Source organism: Pinus tabuliformis, chromosome 1_2 (genome assembly GCF_031772625.1).
Source record: "Pinus tabuliformis cultivar Carrire ecotype Pingquan chromosome 1_2, CPIR1, whole genome shotgun sequence".
In the NCBI taxonomy this organism is placed as follows: Eukaryota; Viridiplantae; Streptophyta; class Pinopsida; order Pinales; family Pinaceae; genus Pinus; species Pinus tabuliformis.
The window spans coordinates 843359261-843378982 of record NC_142298.1 but is presented as its reverse complement, the minus strand read 5'-3'; positions in this window follow the sequence as shown (position 1 = coordinate 843378982).

The following is a 19722-nucleotide window of genomic DNA, read 5'->3' as shown; positions in this document are numbered from 1 at the left end:
ATAATGACATCAACTCATTAACAAACATCAACTCAAAAATACACTGTCCACTCAGTCAACATAATCACACTCAGAATAAAAGCACCATCAACTCATTATAAAATAGTATATATATAAACTCTTATAATTAACAACTCATACTAGTAGCACATTCACTCTCAACTAGTAGTCTTTCTCAACCATACACATCAAGACTCAATTGACATAAATAGTATTAGGTTTACATGGCATTAATATAAACTATATGAAAACTACAAAAATATCAGTATTATAATAGCATCAACAATATTCACCTTGACACACTCTCTGCCAATTATATTGGCTATACCCTACACACAACTCTATCAATTCATGGGTTGATCGAGCCACTCTTTGCTCAGGAACATCTATCGCTATGCATAACAAAACACCACGTTGATGCACAAATATCTTACATTGATCTGAATACCATTGCATTTAAATCACAATATAAGTAGCATTTTAATGCACCATTAGTGTCAATTAAGTGCATTGGCCATTAACCCATAGGTATAAAAAGATTTGGCTCTTAATCGTATAGTTGGTAAACTTTAGGCTCATCGCACCAGTACCAAAACAAAAAACAAATTTCATAGTTGCAATCATGATATTTGTGACTACCCCAAAGTAGTTAATGCCCTCATCCCTCTTCTTGGAGGAAAAATCCACTTATAGAACAAGGAAACTTTAATTCCATAATAGAGTTACGCTTCAACATTTCCTCATCACTTCTACATTGTAAAAAAGAAAAATGACTTTAACTAGGCTCCATAATTACACCAGCACACCCAGACTTTTCATTTGTTCACTGGTATTTCTCTTAGAAGATGAGTGTATTTATTTACCAATAATTACACTTTCAATATTACCTTGATCCACAAGATCAAGCCTCCTTTCTGAAAAGCTCAGGACAAAGGTACATTTTCATTCACCCTTTCATCATATAGAATCTAAACCAGATCCAATTCCATCACTCCACCTAACTGCCATCAAAATTTAGGACAAAATTTACTTACCAATTCACAGAGAACCATTATTGAAACATGTTTTACCTAAGTAGATTCATAGTTCTAATTAGACCCTTCACACAACACTTATTAGTTTTCAATATTTTTTAGATCACCCCACTCAATCACATAATAGCCATGCACCCTTTCTTACATTGTTCCGAATACAACTTGGAAATTTAAACTTAATTTCCTAGTGACTAGATTAGACCAAATTGATGCCATAATTGTGTTCCATTATGTCACTGGAGACCTTATGAAAATGTACCACTCATAGACTAGATAAATACGTTATTACTCGAGCCAATGTTCTCATTGACCTTATGTAGACATAGCTATCATTAATTCGAATTACTCTGTTGTTGAATAGGAAGGTTATGTTAGTGCAAGGAGTTACTCCTAGACTGCAAAAGGAGTAAGCCTTACACATCATGATTTCATTTCAAAATTTAAAATGGTTTTTTGAGTGGTGGGATGGCTTCTGAAGGAGTTTTGAAATCATTGTGTTCCTCTTTAACTTTCACACATTTGGAAAGTTGTGGCAAGCATAAATTGCATGGTTAAGTGAGTAATATAGGGGAGAAGAGGAAAGAGAACAAGTATTTTATAAATATCCTAAGAAACTGAGTATCTTAAGACAGTCACTTCAACTACATAAACAACCTTGTAACAAACTATATTTCTTGGCAAGGAAAATAATAGTTAGAAATTAAGAAAACGTATAAAGTATTTCACAAATCCTTTGTGAAACCTTCACTAATAATTTCTACTTGAAATGATATTATGATTTAAACTCAATAGTAGATAAGTCATCATTAGATCCTCTTAATGACTTCTCACTCATACTATACTAGCTACTGTAATTTATCATTTAAAATATTAAAATAGCCTTGACAAGGAAAACAACAACTAGAAAGTAAAAAAAAGTATAAAGTATCCCTTAAACCATTTGTGAAACATTCAATAACAAGTTCTACTTGAACATATATTGTAATTTACAGAAAATTGGATAGTAGATAAGTCATCATCGGATCCTCTTAATGATTCACACTCATACTATACTAGCTACTGCAAATTTATAATTCAGAAAATTGAAACAAGGAAATAGAAAAACCACACATTAGATATAACTTGAATCACAAAATCCTCCAGCATGAAGTGCAGAAAAAGCTATTTTATTAAACTGAGTCTTCAGGTGAACCAACATCCCCTGAAATGATATTTACAAAAGATATATATATAGAGAGAGGCACCAACTCCAACTATCATAAATTGGTGGTTCCACTATTTCCTTGTTATAGACGTATCTTTTAGATATTAAAAACATCTCCCATCGAAATGCAATAGAAAGTACAGGTGTAGATGAGAAGAAGAGGAAAAATGAAAATTTGCTACTGGAAAAACTGACTAGCTGCCCCTTTTGCTGCTGATTTTTTTCTTTATGGACTTGACTATTAAATGACCATATGGCTTCATTAAATACAACCTTCAACAACCTCATAACTATCTCATATCCATCATCTTCTTTATCCATATTGTTATGGGTCGTTGTCTTCCCAAAACAAGCCCGAAGGTTTTTGCTGAGAGTTGTATATTTCTGTTAAAAAATGTGCTACCGAAAATTCCAGTAATACTTGTAAGAGCGAAAAAAACTGGAAATGCTTCCAGAATTTCCTGTAGCATAATGTTTTCACTTCAAAATTTTAACAAAAATACTTCGAAACACCTATATATGCTTGGATATTTTGAGATTTAATCTTCACATTCAAAACTTTGACATAATATGGAAAAATGTATTTTTTAGGGAAAATTACTCTTTCATTTCATGTGAGATGTAGCCTCTGCAAGCTTATCCAAGTTTGTTTTATTTCTGGCAGCAGAATTTGACCTTGTGATTCTAGTTGTTTGTTCTTTGATGATGGTCTCTTTCTTTTCTGCTTCTTTTTGGACCTTTCTTCTTTTGGAAGGCTCTGATGGCTGGTCCATGGGAGCTTTACCTCTTTGCTTTCTCAAAGATCTTCTAATTTATGCAATTGAAGGATCCTAAGTCCTCAACTTTGCATGTTGTTCTTATATGACTATTACTTTGGTCAGTTAACTAGGATTATTTAGGACTTTTGATTTCAGTCTGTATTTGTTTCTTTCCTTAGTATGTCTCTTCCTAAATCCAACAACTGGTTTTATTTCTTTTCTCTTGTTTTTACTAGTCACTTTATACCCTGCTTCCTTCAGCAATTCCTCATTAGAATCAATAGGATGGTTTTCTTGTTACTGTTTATGTGCTTTCAAAATTTCAGGAAGCACCTGCAGTTTAGATTTTTCTTCTGCTGCAAGTTTTCCTCTCCGCGTTCTTGTGTAAACCTTAGGAAAAGGTCTATCAGGAGGAAACATTTTCATGCTTTTTGTTTTCTGGGCATAAGAGCTTTCACCTCGCTCCTTTTTCTTTTTAGATTTAGTAGCTAAAGGCTTCTCTTTGCTTCTTTTGGTACCTCTACTTACACTTTCCTTCTTTACCTTTCTTTTAGAACTTCCTTCAACTAATGTAGTTGATGTCCTTTCTGTGTGAACCTATGTTGAAGAAGATTTAGCAGTTTCTTGGGGTTTTCATGCAGGTTGGCCTGCCCTATAAAACAAGAAATGTTCCCAAGTTTGGTTTCTCTTTTTCAGTTCTTCTTCAACCAGAACCTTGATAATTTCTTGATGATACAGGTTGTATTCTGATTCTTCCTGGTGTGCTTGAATTTTGGCTACCATTTTGGTGAGGCTCTTCAATATGAAATAGGGCAGATTAAGAGTCCTTGTACCTGCAAATGAAAAAGAAACCTCATATGGTAAAGAAATACTAATGTATACCTTCTCTCACAAGTGGGAAAAATATTAACTAGTTTGACTGTTTCTTCACATTCCTTCTTAAGATAATTGCTAGGAATTCCTTTGGCCTAGTTATGATCTATGTATTCATCTCTAATAAAAGTATTGAGATCTCCTCCTGTAATGAGTTGTCCCTTAAACCACTTTTCTCCTTCTTGGGGAGGGTTAAAAGATTCTGCAATTGATTGTTCTAAAACCTGCAATTTGAAACCAAAGATGGTAGCTTCTTGTCCATTGAAAGTTTGATCAAACTCTTGGGCTACACCTTGATTTCAGCCTCCTAACCTGGTGCAGAGTTGATACCAACCTGCCTGAATAAATAGTCTTCTAACACTTGGATTAACATCAACTAGTTTAGCTCCTTGAGGTTCGATTCTCTTAAGCTTTCCACCTTTCCTAGACTTTGATACCATGGATATCTACGTTCTTTTTATGAAGAATATGTGTAAAAGTATGGAATATTACCCAATGAATGTTGCAATTATCTTCAATTAGGCTACCTAAAAAACTAGGATGTGTTCTTAACCACCTCAACCACTGTTTCCTTTTCTGCACTTCAGAAATTCGAAATGGTGAAATTTCTTCCATTTTCGAATATTTGAGATAAAGTTTTGGTTCAATCTCCTATGCATATGATCCTTCATGATTAAACGAGATTTCATGTCATAATAGAAAACACGTAATAGTAATGATGAAGTCGAGTTTCTTTGGAGAGTCTAGCGAATCTGCTATAGGTGGTTGTATGAGATTTTTTGCAAATCTGGCAATGTTTCTGCTTTAATTTAGAGAAGCCAAAAATTCTGGTAGCGGATTACGCAGAATAGAAAGAAAGACCATCGAAATTTAAACATATAGCTAAGAATGATGTTGCAAACATGTTTTAACATTGGAAACATGGGTTTTTTAAGATCAGTGGTGTAAGCAACCGCTGGCTATGGCTATGACTGACACCTAGCTAATTTGATCAACCAAATCGATTAACCACTACCACTTGACTTGACTTAAAGTTTGTGACCTATCCAATCACGAAATCTCATGAGTTGGATTAAATATTTCTCCACTATGACACATGGACAATTGAAAATGGTTGCGTTTTCGACTTTATTTTTTTTAAACGGGAGACACTACTGAAAATTCTAGTAGCATCCAAAAAAAGAAAAATCGAACGAAAAGACTGTTCGAAAAATAGGGGAGATTGTCTGAACAATAAAATCGGGCACTACCGAAAATTCCAGTAGCGTTTTAATTTTTTTGAAATTTACAAAATTAATCCTAAAAAATAAAAATTTTAAAACCTACTCATGACTTAGCCTAAAACTGTGCTAACATTGGCTCCATAGGGGATAGAGGTGTCCCTATGAGGCTCTAAAATTTTTTTTGCAGTTTTAGTGCCTTTCCATTAGGCTATCGAGTCTTATTATGAAATCACACTGGTTTTTATAGTGAACTCAGGCTACCAACAGGCTTAGTAAAAGAAATTTTTGAGAAAACGCCCATTAAATGAGCCTCAATATAGTTCTGTCCCATCACGATGCTGCAACTCAAAAGTATTGTTCTGTAAGAAATTTGAGTTTTTGAAAGGACCAAGCCATAAAGCATCAAATTTTGAATTCTTACCTGGATCTTGGTGCGGTGCATCCCATTCCAACACCAGATCTCCAATCTAAAAATCTTGTTTTTTAGTCCCTTTATCAAAGACTTCCTTTACAACTTGCTGATATTTTCTTACCAAATCATATTGTTGTTCTCTTTTCTACTGCACTTCTATGATCTGATAAATTCTTCTAGTCATTTCATTTGGTTTAGATTCATGATCTTGTAGTAGTTTGGCTACAGGAATAGCTAATTGGACTGGAAAAACAACATCAATCCCATAAACCATTTGGAAAGGTGATGTATTAATAGACTTTTTGATTGTCACCCTATCAGCCCATAAAGCAAATTTGAGTTTTGAGTCCCAATCTTTCTTGTTTTGCACCAGCAACTTCATGATGATTCTTACCAAACTTTTACTAGATGATTCAGCTAAACCATTCCCTTGTGGATAGTAAGTTGTAGAATGATTAAGTTGAATACCATAATCTTCACAAAAATTTACCAATGGTGTGTCTTTAAAAGCAGCTGCATTATCTGCTAATAGTCTTGATGGACATCCAAATCTGGTTATGATTCCTTCCATAGGCATTCTTGGTAGTTGTTGCTTCGATCCATTTGGTGAAGTAATCAGTAGCAACAAGAATCCAACGATGTTGCCCACTTGAAGGTGGATGAATTTCACCAATGAAATCTAATCCCCACTATTGGAAAGGTGCAGAAACAATTATGGGCTTGAGAGGTAAAGACTTTAGATGCTTTTTACCAGTGAATCTTTGACATTTTTCACATGCTCTCAGCTCAGCACATACATCAGAAAATAAGCTAGGCCAAAAATAACCATCTCTCAATATTTTGTGTGCAGTAGTTCTCCAATAATGATGACCTCCACAAACACTACTATGCATTTCAAATATGACCCTTTTAGATTCCTTTGGATCAATGCATCTCAACAAAACTCCTGTAGGATCTTTCCAATGCAAACAATTATCCTTGATGCAATACTTAATGGTTTTCAACTTCAACGATCTCACTCTGCTTTTATCATAATCTGGGGGAGGTTTAAAATATTTTAGAAAATCAATAACATCTTTGTACCAACTACACTCAGCAAGCTTTGAATCTACTGTCATATTATCAACAAATTCTGAAATTTTCCCTTCTAGATTATCATCCATGAAATTCAAACCCAACACTTTACAATTTTCTTTAGCAAGTAGTTTAGCTAATCCTTGACCTTTGATTAGTTTAGTAGGCTTTATCTATAAATCAAATTCAAGAGCTTTAGTCACCCATTTACTTCTCTTTCCATCAATATCAGGCTGAACCAGTATCTCATTAACAGTAGATGAAGGGATATAGACTATCACTTGAGCATGCAGAATATAAACTCTAAAAGCTTTCAGAGCTTTAACTAATGCATAAGCATGCTTTTCCAACATTTCACACTTTAATTCTCCATATCTAAGAGATCTACTAAAAAATGCTATGGGAACTTCTTTATTTTCTGAATATTTTTGTAACAAAACATCAGCAATGGTATCCTGAGAAGAAAATGAGAAGATTAAGAAAGGTTTTGAATATTTAGGACTTACCAATTGAGGTGCTTCAGTGATATCCTTTTTGATCACCTCAAATGAATTTCTAGATTCAACTGTCCACTTGACTTCTTTGTCCTTCCTTAGCATACAAGTAATATGTTTCACCACTTAAGCAAAATTTGGGATGAATCTTCTAAGAAAATTGATCTTACCAAGGAAATATTGAATCTCTTTCTTGGATCTTGGAAGTGTTAAATCTTGAATTGCAATCATCTTTTTGGATCAATCCTCACTAAATTTTTAGAAACTATGTGACCTAGAATCTTACCTTTTTTGAGAAAAAAATGAGACTTCTTTGGATTCAAGGATATACCATATTTATACATTTAACAAATACTTGTCTCAAGTGCTGAAGGTGTTCTTGATTGTTGGCTATGTGGGAACTGACCCAGGTTTAGCAGTGAGTTTAGCCAAGCAAATCTCGATACTACTGGCCCTTTTGGCAACAGTTTGTGGAGCACGGGCTAAGGTCTCACCCGATATAGCATGGGAGGGTGATGGAACCAGGTTTCCATACCCTAGGGATGTCTCGATGGGGGTTTTTGAAGTGCACAATCCTAACCCACGCACTGCACTATCTATGTAGCTTTCTATCCTTCGCAACTCGTGCACTCCTTTGTGAACACAGTATAATTCTGATACCGATCTTTACGGTGCTAATATATTAGTGCATTAACGTAGTTTGTGCGAGCCCAATGTTTTTATTATTTATTCACTTTCAGATAAGTGTGCATAACCAAAACACGTATAAATGCATAAAAATAAACAACTTATAGAAATCCAGATCTACAAGTAGATGCACAATTATTTTGAATCAACTTATCTTTATTAATTAGCCTTTTCAAGTTCAGTACATTACAAAACTGACTTCACCCTATGCACTCAGTTGCAGGGGTCCGCGCACTCAGCTGCCAACTCTCCTAGGCCTCTGCACACTTAGCTGTAGAGCATATACCTAGTACTATGACCCAATACACTTCAGATTCACTCCTATCTTCTAATCACACCTTCGCATCTATCTATTACTTATCTAAAAGACTCTAGCCTACCCAGACTCCCTTTTACACTTAGAGCCTCGCTCTATTTATATAATCCCATGGTCTGCAGACCATGGGTAGGCCAACACACTTTACGTTAAATTACATTATTTTAGGGTGGACAACCCCAGACTCTCGCGCTCCACGCCCGCATTTCGCGGGGTCTTTATAGTACATTGACCAAAACTCGGGCTTTAAGCCCCAAAAACTTTCTATGGGGGGATCCGCTATCCAACAGGCCCCCAACACAATCATCATGACTTGTCCCAAGTCACTCGAATGGTGCGGTGATCTTCACGCGGAGTACATCCAGCAGCTTCTGTGCTTCACTTACGTCTGCAACACATTCTTCCATTGTCTGTTGTACCAGTTGTGCACATTTCTCTGATGCATCGTTGTCAGGGGAAATTCCTTGCCATAGTGCATATATTTCCTGCATCTGTGCTAGCTTTCCCTCAATCTTGGTGGTGACCGTGAATGCTTCCTCAAGCCAAGGCTCGATGCGTGCTTTGAGCACTGCCTCTTTTTGACACGCGGCATCCACCTGCTCCTTTAGAGCCCGGGCCTCCTTCATCTTGGCCAGTCGTTGAGTAAGGGTGACCGTCTTTGTGGTCCCCAAGACATTGTCATAGTTCTGGAGGGTGCAACCCTCCTTGGTGTGGAGCTCAGAAGTTACCCTATCCTATAGCTGGAATAGAGTTTCCCTAGGAAGGACGACCAAATTCAACCCCCAGCCCCAAATTCGGCTTGTCGTGGCCCTGTCACCCTTGGCTGCTGCTAAGACTGTGCCTTCTAGTAACATAAAGTGTTCACTGTGTAAGCGCACAACATCAGCTCGGCTTCAGATGTACCCGCTGCTACGTGTGGTTTCATCATTCCTGGGGGTCACACCTGTAATGCCTATAATTGTGCTCTGAGCGCCCCCAACACAGTTGTCTACTCCGTCATTAATTCTTCAAAAGCATCCTTGGTGACATCGCGAACTGTTTCACCAATGTCAACAAGGTCTCCCTTGGTGAGCGAGATTGGGTCGATGGAGGTCTTTGTTTCCTTTGTCCTTTTTCGTGGGGCTAGCTTCTCATCGACGTGCGACCTCTTGAGTTGAGTCGATTCCAATGCAAGGTCTGTGCGTTACTCTATCTAATCCTCCCCCTGTATGTCCTACTCCATGGACATTTCCTGGCCTTCCTTGGGCTCTGTGATTAGCATGGTTGTGGTCTCTATCATCTGCGATGCTATTGCTACCTTAGCCGCCTTCAACTACGTGGTCACTTCTTGTTCCTGGCACGTTCTTTTAGCCAGTTGCGCGATGCGCAACTTGGTGTCCTTCTTCCATTGCTGTGTTGCAATCTTCTCCATTGTTGCAAAGTCTGGGGCACACCACTCTGGAGGCCATGACTCCATTACCACGAAGATGGTGTCATCCGTGGCAATGAACGAGAGCCTCACCCATTTTCATGTGGGATCCTTGTGTGCTCGGATATATAGGTTATGCATATCTGCCTTGAATTATGCAGCACTTTGTAAGTTGTTATGGATTGTCGGGGACAAGCGTAGCCGACAATTGATCGATGTTCGTAGGCTCACCTCTAAGAACACCCAAAATACCTTTATCTCGCGAATCCTCATCGCATCTTTCGTAGCCCAGAGCGAGGTGTACCTCGTGGCTTCGGGTAGCTCACTCTCAACAGTGGGAAACTGGCTATCCTCTGGCAGCTCCCCTGTAACCAATAGGATGGATATGAGCAACCACGCATAGTGGAAGGTCTTACCCTACTCCTAGGCCTCCCTAAAATTTTTCAAAAACACATCGCAGAGGAACTGCGCCGAGTTGAAATGGACCCCCTCTGCGCATTGCTTTGCCAATGCAATTACGGACGCTAGCACTTCGTCTGCGTGACATTTCCTCATTAGCTTGCCAGCCAGCAGCTGGGTGGCTACGTGTACCCCTTGGTCCTTGATGCTCACTATTACGTACCCTCGCTTTCTCTTCTCCAGCGTATATTTTGCCTTCATAGCTTCTGTGAAGGACAAGTCACTGCTCTTTCTTGCTATAGCTACGGGGTCATTTCCTTTGACTGGAAGTCGGGAAATCCAGTGAATTAGATCAGTCGCAATGGGAATCATCTCCTCCAGTCAGAGATACCCATCATGCACCAGGCATAGTAGCTGTCAGATGACAAAAATGGTGACGGGCGTGCGGTGGTAGTGGGTATCCATCATAGATGGAGCAACCCAACCCTCTCTACACCGCGTAGCCATTTCTACTTCAGTAATTTCTCTGCGTCAAACTGTGGGAACTTCTCACTATCCATAATGACCTAGTCTTCAAAATTCATATTAGGTACCCATCCCAACAGCGGACCTTCAAACCTTATTTCTTTAGGAAGGAACGGGGTCTCGAGCGCACTCTTCATGGCCTCCAGGTCCTTCGGTATCTTGGCTTTCCCCTTCCACAGTGGGATGTAGGGGGGTAACTTTATCGTAGAAGGCACTTGGGAGACATTCTCCGCCTCATCGTTCTGTGCTTCAATTTGGGCAATCAAAGCTTGCAAATCTTCCTCCTCCTCCTCTGTTTCAAGGGTCACAACTTTCCCCTTCTCTGCCATTGACAATTTACTAAATCGGGGGCTCCATGGTGATACACGGACTGGCCCCACTATCTGCTTGTCTTTCTGAGGTCGTGGCATGCGTGGTGACTTTGGAACTTCTAGTGCAGCTACCGCCTCTCCAGGATCCTCCTGGACCATATGGGGATCTAGGGTAACTTTCATGAATCGCACTCTTGTTCTTGCAACCATCATTGTGTCTACCATTGAGAGTGGTAAGAGTACATGGCACTCAGTTCTTGTTGGGTGTGGAGCCTGATTATCTTATGTATTCAAAGGTTTCAACTAGATGTATACCCCAGGAAGACTATACACCCCTCCACGAGGGGGGTGCAGGGGAGCTAATCCCCCCCAGCTAGGGGGTTCGATGGCTAGTGGTCCCTCGGCGGGGGTTCGGGGGCAACGCCCCCGAAGCTAAAAATAGATGTAAAATTGCCTTGTAAAAGTCTAGTAATTTCTAGTCAATCTGGGCCGTTCATTAGGAGGATGATCTGATGGTAGAAGTTATGTTTAATTTAGGGTTTTTTGCCCTAGAAGGCAACCCCTCACTATATATGACGGAATTGTATCGCGTCTATGCATTTCTGTATTTTGAGTGAATAATAGAGAGGAGATTGAGAGCAAAGAGGGTGTTACAACAGATTTTCTATAGGTTGTATCTCTTCATTTTGCTGGATAATATAAAAGGAAGGACCAGTTGTTTCTCTGTGGACATAGCCCAAACTGGGTGAACCACGTATATCTGTCTCTCTCTTGCTTTATGTGTTTTCAGTGTTTATATTTTTGCAATATTTTATGTTTTCCATTGCTCCGTAATATATAATTTTCTAACAACTAGTATTAGAGCCAAAGGTCTATTTGGCTAATAAACTCATAGGAGAGAAGGGTTCCTGGTTCAAATGGGAGCAATGGTGGAAGATGGTAGGTTTAGGGTCAAAAAATTCAACAGCTAAAACTACCAGCTGTGGAAGATGCAGATGGAAGATTATCTGTATAAGAGAGATCTGTACCTACCATTGAGCGGAAAGACAAAGAAGCCGATGAGTATGACAGACACAAAATGGGATATTCTTGATAGAAAGGCACTTGGAACAATACGGTTGTGCCTAGTGGCGTCGGTAGCGTTTAATATTTCAAAGGAAATGACAGCACAAGGTTTAATGTCGGCATTGGCCAAACTGTATGAAAAACCCTCGGCCTCAAATAAGGTATTTCTTATGAAGCATTTATTTAATATGAAGATGTCATAAGGTGGATCTATTGCAGATCATTTAAATGATTTTAATACAATTACAAGTCAGTTAAGTTCTGTAGGGGTAAATTTTGATGATGAAGTTAGGGCTCTGTTATTTCTGTGCTCATTGCCAGAAAGTTGGAATGGTTTAGTTATGGCCATTAGTAACTCTATCTCTGGATCTAGTACTTTAAAGTTTGATGATGTTGTCAGTGCAATCCTTAGCGAGGAAATGCGATGGAAAATCTCCAGTGAGACATCAAGTAATGCTTTGACTGCAGAGACTAGGGGAAGAAAATGGAAAGAGGAAAGAGCCTAGGATATCACAGTAAGTCAAGAAAAGGCAGATCCAAGTCCAGACTGAGGATAGTGTGCTGGAAATGTGGGAAGAAAGGACACCTAAAGAAAGACTGCAAGTCTCGGAAGGGAAAATAAGGAGACGCACAACAAGAAGCTAATCATGAAGCGAGTGTAACAGGTGATGTGTTGCAAGATGCTTTGATTCTTTCATTAGAAAATATTATTGATGCCTGGGTGGTAGATTCAGGGGCCTCATTCCATGCCACACATGATAGGAAACATTTTCATGATTATGTTCAAGGAGATTTTGGACAGGTTCGATTGGGTGATGATAAACCCTATAAAATTGCTGGAATGGGTACAATTTTCATAAAATAGCAAAATGGAAATCAATGGCTATTGAAGAAGGTAAGGCATGTTCCAGATTTGAAAAAAAATCTAATTTCAACAGGGCAGTTGGGAAGTGAAAGTTGCGTAACTACTTTCACAGATAAAACCTAGGAGGTCACTGAAGGATCCCTGGTAATAGCGAAAGGAGAAAAGGTTGGTACATTGTATTTATGCAATGGTATTTATAATTTTGTTAATGCTTTAAACTCTACAGGAGAAGATATGGCATTGTGGCATCATAAGCTCAGGCACATGAGTGAGAAGGGGATGCAGATTCTTCACTCAAGAAATTTGTTACCAGGTTTGAAGCATGTTGATTTAAAATTCTGTGAGAATTGTGTATATGGAAAACAGAAGAGAGTCAGATTCCTTAGAGTTAGGAAAGAAAAGAATAGTGAAAAATTAGAGCTTGTGGATACAGATGTATGGGGACCTACTTAGGTATCATCTCTCGGTGGCTCTCGTTATTATGTTACTTTTATTGATGATGCAACCAAAAAAACTTGGATTTATTGTATTCGAAATAAATCTGATGTATTTGATACTTTCAAGAAATGGAAAGCTTTGGTTGAAGATGAGACAGGGAAGAGGTTGAAGTGTCTTAGATTAGATAATGGAGGTGAATATTGTAGCAAAGAGTTTGATGAGTACTATTCAGAGAATGGAATTTGTAGAGAGAAGACAGTTCCAGAAACACCACAAGAAAATGGTGTGTTAGAAAGGATGAATAGGACAATCATGGAGTGTGCAAGGTGCATGATATTGCATGTAGGATTGCCTTTACAATTTTGGGTAGATGTTGTAGATACTGTTGTTTATCTAATAGAGAGAGGGCCTTCAAGTTCCTTGGATGGTGGTATTCCAGAGGAGGCATGGACAGGTAAAAAGGTAAACTACTCATTTTTAAAGACTTTTGGTTGTGAAGCCTTTGTCCACATTAACAAATAAAATAGAAAAAAGCTTGAGGCAAAACCAAAGAAATGTACCTTTATTGGATATGGTGTTAATGATTTTGGTTATCGCTTATATGATTATGAAAATCACAAAATCATTAGCACCAGAGATGTAATATTCAATGAAAAGGTCTTGTATAAGAATCAGTTGCGAGAAAAGAAGCAAGAAAAAGAAAACAAGGAATACACAGTGCTTGAAGATATCACAGGAAAAGTGATGGTGCCTGAAAATCATAATGATTAACATCTACAACAACAACCACAACAGCAACAAGCACTTCAAACACCTAAAAGTGTTGTTAGAAGATCTACCAGGATAAGTAGACCCCTTGAACGATACTCTCCTTCATTATATTATGTATTGTTGACTGATTCTTGTGAACCAGAATGTTATGAAGAAGTAGTGTAGGTAGAAACCAGGAAGAAGTGGGAGAAAGCCATGAAAGAAGAGATGGACTGCTTAGCACATAATCATACTTGGGACTTAGTCAGGTTGCTTGCAGGTAAAACAACATTGTAGAATAAATGGGTTTACAGGCTGAAGGAAGAAGATGGAGGAAAACAAAGGTACAAAGCTAGACTTGTGGTGAAGGGGTTTGCACAGAAGAAAGGTATTGATTTTGATGAAATATTTTCTCTTGTTGTTAAAATGACTTCAATAAGAACTATTTTAAGTCTAGTAGCAGCTGAAGATTTGCATCTTGAGCAGTTAGATGTAAAGACAACCTTTCTCCATGGGGATTTGGAGGAAGAGATATATATGTAGTAGCCACAAGGATATGAGGTGAAAGGGAAGGAGAAACTAGTGTGCAGGTTGAAGAAGAGCTTGTATGGCTTAAAACAGGCTCCAAGGCAGTGGTATATAAAATTTGACAGGTTTATGTCTTAACAAGGTTATACTAGATGTCACTCTGATCATTGCATTTATCTCAAAAGGAAAAATGATGGTAGCTATATTATATTGTTATTGTATGTAGATGACATGCTTGTTGCAGGTTCTAACATGTAGGAAATAAATGTGCTCAAAAGGAAATTGGCAAACTCATTTGCAATGAAGGATTTGGGTGTTGCAAAACAAATCCTTGTTATGAGAATAACTAGAGACAGGAAGAATCGCAAATTAATATTGTCGCAAAGTGAGTACATAGAAAAGTTGCTGAAAAGGTTTAATATGCAGAATGCAAAACCAGTTAGTATACCTTTGGCTAGCCATTTCAAATTAAGGAGGTGTGTCCCAAGACTCAGGAAGAAATGGCTCATATGTCTAAAGTTCCATATGCATTAGCAGTTGAAAGCTTAATGTATGCAATGGTCTGCACAAGGCATGGTATTGCACATGCAGTGGGAGTTGTAAGCAGGTACATGAACAATCCAGGAAAAGAACTTTGGATGGCAGTGAAGTGGATTCTTAGGTATTTGAGAGGTACCACAAATCAAGCATTATGCTTTGGTCGTTCAAACATTGCTCTACAGGGATATGTTGATGCAGATATGGCAAGTGATAGAGATAACAGGAGGAGCACAATAGGGTATGTGTTTACTATAGGTGGAACAGTTGTCAGTTGGGTTTCAAAAATCCAAAGTGTTTTTGCACTTTCAACAATAGAAGCAGAGTATGTTGCTGCTACAGAGGCTAGTAAAGAAATGATTTGGGTACAAAGGTTTTTGGATGAATTGGGCAAGAAGCAGGAGTTGGGTAGGTTATACAGTGACAACCAGAGTGCCATACATCTTGCAAAGAACTCTGCATTTCATTCCAAGACTAAACATATACAGCTCAAGTACCATTTCATACGATCAGCATTGGAAGATGGACAGTTGAAGCTGGAAAAGATACACACTAGCCAGAATCCTACAGATATGTTAACAAAACTTGTAACTAGGGAGAAACTGAGAATCTGCTCAGTTTCAATTGGTCTTCAAGTATGAAGAAGAAGATGAGAAACAGCCAAGTCCAAAGTGGAGTTATTGTCTAGCAAATGAAGCAGCAGTGGAGTTGCTATAATCAGTCTCCAAGTGGGAGATTGTTGGGTGTGGAGCTTGATTATCTTCTGTATTCAAAGGTTTCAACTAGATGTATAACCCAGGAAGACTGTACACCCCTCCACGCAGGGGGGCTAATCCCCCCTGGCTGGGGGGTCTGGAGGATAAAAATAGATGTAAAATTGCCTTGTAAAAGTCTAGTAATTTCTAGTCAATCTGGGCCGTTCATTAGGCGGATTATCTGACGATAGAAGTTATGTTTAATTTAGGCTTTTTTGCTCTAGAAGGAAACCCCTCACTATATATGAGGGAATTGTATTTCGTCTATGCATATCTGTATTATAAGTGAAGAATAGAGAGGAGATTGAGAGCAAAGAGGGTGTTACAGCAGATCTGTTGTAGGTTGTATCTCTTCAGTTTATTGGATAATATAAAAGGAAGGATTGGTTGTTTCTCCGTGGACGTAACCCAAAGTGGGTGAACCATGTATATCTGTGTCTCTCTTGTTTTATGCGTTTTCTGTGTTTATATTTCTGCAATATTTATGTGTTCCATTGCTTCATAATATATAATTTTCTAACAGTGCTCTGTACTTGCTCAATTTTCAAACAACCAAGTGTTGCCCTATGGCTAGCCCTAGTGGTTTTATAACATTTTTTGAATTTGAACTTGACCCTTCCCCCCAATTCTGAGTCATTAATGCCCTTTTGGCAGCAGATCGTCCCAAATATAGCTCTTAATTCATGTCTTAATTTCCCGTCGCCTGCTCCTTTTTGCCTTAAATTAGACCTCTTATCACGAACAATGACACCAACGATCACTTCCCTGCCTACCCACACAGCAGCGCAGCCCCTTACAGGCGGCCGCGACCCCTGTGACATACTGACCTTGCACTTAACCTCCTTCTCGCCCAGCTCTCCTACAGACTTGTTTATAGTCCCGCACTCTCTTTCAACTGCTTGGAGCATTGAGACTGTGCTTTCTATGGATAGTCAGGTGGTCATACCACCTGCATGAAGCTTCCCTGCACTTTCCTGCCTAGTCTGCGGGCACCCCTTAATTACCCTCATGTTACTCAGCGTTTTGCGTTCTTCCTTATACAGTGTGCTCCCTCAGTTCCTTTGTCAAGTGAGGTGTGGCCACAACCATGGTAACAGAGCCACAAATCCTTCTTATGTAGTAGTATGGTTGCCTCCATCTTGTCCCGTCATACTTAGTTCCTCATCGCAGCCTACCTTTGTGATTTCCGTTCTTAGTTTGTTGATCTCTTTGTCCAAGATCCTACTTTTCTTCCTTAGCTGTACTCAATTTTCTTCGAGTTTGCAAATTTTCAAGTGCCCTTGCCGAATGGCTTCCTAAATCTGCATATGTTTGACCCTGCACGGCTACATAATTCCTTCATCCTGGTCGCTACAAATTGTTCCAATTATGTGAGGATTCCATCCTCCCAAACCTATGGCCTCAACTCTGCCTGTCATCTTTATGATTGTATCCACGCTTAGATTCTTGTACATGGCCTTAGGGGCCCATCGAATTGCTGGTACACGCCGGTCCCAATCAATTTGTCTAGCCTAGTGAACCTTGGTCAGGATCTTGCATACCTTATTGAATGCTTCTAAGTGGAACATTTGTGGTCTGCGTTTCTTTTCCTACTGTTGCGACTGGTTCTGATTGTTGATCTTTAGTCTAGGGCATGTGGTTGTGGACAACCCAGCCCACATTTGTACTCATCGACACAGGTGTGTGCGCAAACCTCTTTATCTAGTTGCCCGCTTTTCGTTTGGAATTATGGGCTTCCAACCTGTAATCGCATCCACCTTTTACCTTCATGCCAGCTTACCATGGTCTCTTGACATGTACTCCATCCCCGTACAGGTGTCATGCACAGTATTTGTTGTTGTTCCAGTACTATGCTTTCAACGTTGTCTAGGAAGTTATCCATCATTGTCACTTAATCATGTGTTGGTGGTTCCATTGCCTCTGTTGTCAGGTGATGGAGGGATCTAATCATCATGTTGCAATTTAGTGTTGTCGCCTCGTGCAATTTGTTCTGCCAGCATTCTACTTCCTCGTCTGAATCTGAAGTGCAAGAACTGTCACGCTCCCACAAGATTCTTCCATCCATAGTCGGATTCACCTGATCCTGGTCCTACACAGTTATCTAGTAAATGCAATCCATCTCATCATCGCTTTCATCGTTGCACACGAGTTTAGTGTAGCACGCTCCTTCGGATGGGTGTAACGAGACTACTACGCGTAGTGATTTTTTCTCGAATATCATCTTCCTCTTCTTTAGATTGATGACTCCATTCATATCAGTTGCCCAGTCTATTCCTAACAACGTGAGATAAGGATTGTTGTCATCGACAATCTCTATCACTTCAAAGTCCATCTGTGTGCTTGTGCCTTCGATATCAACTGTTACTCCTTGCAACCTTCCCATGGGCATGATCTTCTATTGGTTCGACATTCATAAATAAATAGGGGACCACTGCAATGTGGGCCTACCCATGCACTCCCAGGTTTGCTTAAGTAACACATTCGCATCCAACCCCAGGTCTAGGATAACCTAATCCATTTTGTATTCACCAATCTACACCATCAATCTCATTGCCCTCCCGTTGCATAATGTATGCTTTCCTAGTTTGCAGACTACGTGTTGTTCTCCTAATCCCACGCACTGAGTGATCAGCTCTTGTAGTCCTTTAACTATCTTATTTTCGTGCAACAGCTTCATGCATGTCTCCAGAAAGGTAGTAAGCATGGTAGTATCCAGCTCTGGTTGGTCCTTACTACCTAAAGTGGAGGCTTTCGTTAAGCTCTTCTTAGCTTCCATAAACATCTCCTTTGCACGTTCCAAGTCAAACTTAGGTTCCTTTGCAGGAGACTTACAAACCCATGTATCGTCCTCATGCTGCTTCCCCTTATCTTCCCCTATGGCTGTGCCACTTCTGAGCATCATGCTCATGTTGGGGTCTTCTTTGTGGGGTTCAAATCTCATCATTTGAATATTCTGGGTCGGAGGAGGTTGGAGTACTCCTTTCTTGCACATATGTGTGATCAACGAAGGATAATCCAGTGGTACATGAGAAAATTGAGCACAGTACGAACAAGATATTCTTGTTGGGTTGGTACAATCGTGGGCATAGTGCCCTGGTTCCCCACAATTGTAGCAAATCAACTGTCTGCAGCCCCTTCCTGGTCTCATGCCTCCTCATCCTCGACATCGTCCCTAAAATCCAGCGTGCGCCATCCCTGCAGCTGGGTCTAGGGTTCACATTTATGTCTGCATCCTATAGGCTGGGGTCTGATCCATCATTAGCTTGTAGCTACAACAAGTGTTCTTGTCGTGGCCTACCAACTTACAGAAATTACAAAATAGCTACTGCAGAGTCTGTATATACTTCTGCAGCAAGTGACAATTATCTGTCGTGTGTTTTCCTCCTATCTGATAGATCGTGCACCATAACGCGGGTGGCACAGTTAACCCTACCTGTGCTTTGGGTGTCAACGACATTGGTCCCCCTCCTGCCAGGTAGTTCACGAATACTGGACAATGATCCTTATCGTGACCCTGAACTTTACATTTTATACACCATACTTCTTCGCGTGCCTCTGGACATGGTGCCCTATCCTACTTCAAACTCTACATCTCCAAGCATAGATTTTGTAGTTACGCATGGATTTGTTGAACTCCCAACCCAGGGTCTTGTATCAGGGTCTCATGCAACCTCATCGCCATTTCCTATGCTTTGATCTGGGTTGAAAGCTTCTATTGTGACATCGCCGTCCTTAGCTGTGGTGTCAAGGATGCCACAAACCATATGTGGTGCTATGCGTCTATGAGTGTCATATTAGCCTCGCAGATCGTACTCTTCACCCACTAATCCAAAACCCAAGGGGTCTCTCCCTGGAGAATCATGATCTCTTTAAACTCAATGATTGACTGTGTCTCAAACTTCAGTCGGCTAAATTCCCTATTCAACGCATTCTGGATCTCTTCTATCGCTGTGTTTGGGTGGTCGTTATAGTGCTTAATATACCATGTCAATGCGTGATCCTGTAGCACACTCACCAGTGTAGCCTTCTTAATGTTGTCGTCTGTGACCCCTTGCGCTTCCCATAT